The sequence below is a fragment of the Triticum urartu genome, chromosome 5, assembly GCF_003073215.2.
Source record: "Triticum urartu cultivar G1812 chromosome 5, Tu2.1, whole genome shotgun sequence".
Taxonomy (NCBI): Eukaryota; Viridiplantae; Streptophyta; class Magnoliopsida; order Poales; family Poaceae; genus Triticum; species Triticum urartu.
Genome location: NC_053026.1, coordinates 494,073,955 through 494,078,104, shown reverse-complemented (window position 1 = coordinate 494,078,104; position 4,150 = coordinate 494,073,955). Strand labels below are relative to the sequence as shown.

At 44.7% G+C, this 4,150-nt stretch overlaps 1 pseudogene; it reads right to left on the bottom strand.

Moving 5' to 3' along the window:
- Positions 1-449: 449 nt before the first annotated feature.
- LOC125508538 lies at positions 450-3,757 on the bottom strand (annotated as a pseudogene).
- Positions 3,758-4,150: the final 393 nt, after the last annotated feature.

Sequence of the window (4,150 nt, the reverse complement as noted above, 5' to 3'; positions counted from 1 at the left end):
ATATTAGTGTGTTTTTATCATTATATTCAATTTGGTAATGCTTAGGTTATTTAAAAAAATGAAATGCCTTTTGTAACGGATGAGTTTTCGTCCGAAACCCTGATACTTCAAAAGAGATTGTCCATTTTGTACACGAAGTGCATCCAGTTTTTGCGGTAACCCCCTCTACTTTTTGCACATGCTATGTGGGTGAAATTATGATACCATGCCAACTTTCAACCTTTTCTGAGTTCATTTGAAATGCTTTTCAATTTCAGGGTCATTTAGCTGAAAAAATCAGTAAATGCATGAAAGAATTTGCTTGCACATAAAATTTCTTCGCGTTTCAAATGCCAAAACACATAACTAGCTACCCTAACTATTACAGAGATTCCCTCCTGGGTGTGAAACACAGAAGAAAGTGATGATAGTGAAGCCGATCACATCCCAGATCTTTGGGTGTGAAACTTTTTCTTCGCGTGTGTCCCTTTGCGCCGTAGCCATGGAAAATCTTCATCATTTAACTGGATGCTCGGGTCAATATTCACTGTGAATGGAGCAATTTCATCAAACTTTTCATAATCTCCTGACATGTCTGTCTTGTCATCCACTCCCACGATGTTTCTCTTCCCAGAAAGAACTATGTGCCGCTTTGGCTCATCATACGATGCATTCGCTTCCTTATCTTTTCTTTTTCTTGGCTTGGTAGACATGTCCTTCACATAGAAAACCTGTGCCACATCATTGGCTAGGACGAATGGTTCGTCTGCATACGCAAGATTGTTGAGATCCACTGTTGTCATTCCGTACTGCGGGTCTTCCGTTACCCCGCCTCGTGTCATATTGACCCATTTGCACCGAAACAAAGGGACCTTCAAACCACGTCGATAGTCAAGTTCCCATATGTCCTGTATATAACCATAATATGTTTCCTTTCCCGTCTTGGTTTCTGCATCAAAGCGGACACCACTGTTTTGGTTGGTGCTCTTCTTATCTTGGGCGATCGTGTAAAATGTATTACCATTTATCTCGTACCCTTTGAAAGTCATTATATTCGAAGATGGTAACTGGGACAGCAAGTACAGGTCATCTTCAATAGAGGTGTCATGCATGGTACGTGTCTGCAACCAGCTGGCGAAACTCCTGGTTTGTTCACGTGTAATCCAGTCATCAGACCGCTCCGGGTGTTTGGAGCGTAGCAAATTCTTGTGTTCATCCATATACGGAGCCACCAAGGCGGAATTCTGTAGAACTGTGTAGTGTGCTTCAGTGAGAGAATGTCCGTCCATACATATTATTTGTTCCCCTCCTAGCGTGCCTTTTCCATCCAGTCTGCCCTTATGCCGTGATTCAGGAACACCAATCGGCTTAAGGTCAGGAATAAAGTCAATACAAAACTCAATGACCTCCTCATTTTCATGGCCCTTGGAGATGCTTCCTTCTGGCCTAGCACGGTTATGAACATATTTCTTTAAGACTCCCATGAACCTCTCAAAGGGGAACATATTGTGTAGAAATACAGGACCCAAAACGTTAATCTCTTCGCATAGGTGAACTAGGACGTGCGTCATGATGTTGAAGAAGGATGGTGGGAACACCAACTCGAAACTGACAAGACATTGCACCAAATCATTCTCTAACCTTGGTATGATTTCTGGATCGATTACCTTCTGAGAGATTGCATTGAGGAATGCACATAGCTTCACAATGGCTAATCGAACGTTTTCCGGTAGAAGCCCCCTCAATGCAACCGGAAGCAGTTGCGTCATAATCACGTGGCAGTCATGAGACTTTAGGTTCTGGAACTTTTTCTCTGCCATGTTTATTATTCCCTTTATATTCGATGAGAAGCCAGACGGTACCTTAATTGACCACTAGAGCAGGCATTCAAAGAAGATTTCCTTCTCTTCTTTGGTAAGAGCGTAGCTTGCATGACCCTGATGTATGCCGTCTTTTCCGTGCATACGTTGCTGGTCCTCCCGTGCCTCAGGTGTATCTTTTGTCTTCCCATACACGCCCAAGAAGCCAAGCAGGGTCACACAAAGATTCTTCGTCACGTGCATCACGTCGATTGCGGAGCGGACCTCTAGGTCTTTCCAATAGGGCAGGTCCCAAAATATAGATTTCTTCTTCCACATGGGTGCGCGTCGTCAGCGTCATTCGGAACAGGTTGTCCACCAGGACCCTTTCCAAAGACCACCTTCAAATCCTTGACCATATCATGTACATCAGCACCAGTACGGTGGCGAGGCTTCGTCCGGTGATCCGCCTCACCTTTGAAATGCTTGCCTTTCTTTCTTACGGGATGCCTGCTCGGAAGAAATCGACGATGTCCCAGGTACACATTCTTCTTACAATTAGCCAAATATATACTGTCGGTATCGTCCAAACAGTGCGTGCATGCGCGGTATCCCTTGTTTGTCTGTCCTGAAAGGTTACTGAGAGCAGGCCAATCATTGATGGTCACGAACAAGCAACGCCTTTAGGTCAAATTCTTCCCCCATGTGCTCATCCCACGCACGTACACCTGTTCCATTCCACAGTTGTAAGAGTTCTTCAACTAATGGCCTTAGGTACACATCAATGTCGTTGCCGGGTTGCTTAGGGCCTTGGATGAGCACTGGCATCATAATGAACTTCCGCTTCATGCACAACCAAGGAGGAAGGTTATACAAACATAGAGTCACAGGCCAGGTGCTATGGTTGCTGCTCTGCTCCCCAAAAGGATTAATGCCATCTGCGCTTAGACCAAACCATACGTTCCTTGCGTCATCTGCAAACTCCTTCCCTGTACTTTCTCTCGATTTTTCTCCACTGCGACCCGTCAGCGGGTACTCTCAACTTTCCGTCTTTCTTACGGTCTTCTCTGTGCCATCGCATCGCCTTGGCATGCTCTTTGTTTTGGAACAAACATTTCAACCGTGGTATTATAGGAGCATACCACATCACCTTGGCAGGAATCTTCTTCCTGGGGCGCTCGCCCTCGACATCACCAGGGTCATCGCGGCTGATCTTATAGCGCAATGCACCGCATACCGGGCAAGCGTTCAAATCCTCGTACTCACCGCGGTAGAGGATGCAATCATTAGGGCATGCATGTATCTTCTACACCTCTAACCCTAGAGGGCAGAGAGCTTCTTTGCTTCGTATGTACTCTCGGGCAATTCGTTGTCCTTTGGAAGCATATTCTTTATCATTACCAGCAACTTTCCAAATCCCTTGTCAGATACACCATTCTCTGCCTTCCATTGTAGCAATTCCAGTGTGGTGCCCAGCTTTTCTTGTCACCTACGCAATTCGGGTGCAACAATTTTTTGTGATCCTCTAACATGCGCTACAACTTCTTCTTCTCCAAATCACTTGCGCAGTTTCTCTTTGCATCGGCAATGGCCCGACCTAGATCATCAACGGGCTCATCTGATGCCTCTTCTTCAGCTTCTTCCCGCATTGCCGGCTCAACTTCTTCCCTCATTGTTGTATCATCGTATTCAGGGAACCCATGGCCAGGATAGCTGTCGTCGTCCTCTTCTTCTTCATTGTCTTCCATCATAACCCCTCTTTCTCCATGCTTGGTCCAAACATTATAGTGGGGCATGAAACCGGACTCAAACAGGTGGACGTGAATGGTTCTTTACATAGAGTAATTGTGACCATTCTTACAGCCAGCACATGGACAAGGCATAAAACCATCCGCCCGCTTGTTTGCCTCAGCCGCAAGCAGAAAAGTACTTACGCCATTAATGAACTCGGGAGAGCATTGGTCATCGTACATCCATTGCCGGCTCATCTTCAATACACAGCACCGAAAACACCAAATTAATACAATACATAAAGTTCATACATAAAGATCATACAACACTTAAATGCAACAAACAAATAACTCTCTAGCTAAAGAATTTAAATGCAACAACAAATGCGATCAAGATCGCAACTAAGGTAACAATTGATCCAACAGCATAATGATACCAAGCCTCACTATGAATGGCATATTTTCTAATCTTTCTAATCTTCAAGCGCATTTTCTCCATCTTAATCTTGTGATCATCGACGACATCGGCAACATGCAACTCCAATTCCATCTTCTCCCCCTCAATTCTTTTCAATTTTTCCTTCAAATCCTCGTTTTCTCTTTCAACTAAATTTAACCTCTCGACAATAGGGTCGGTTGGAA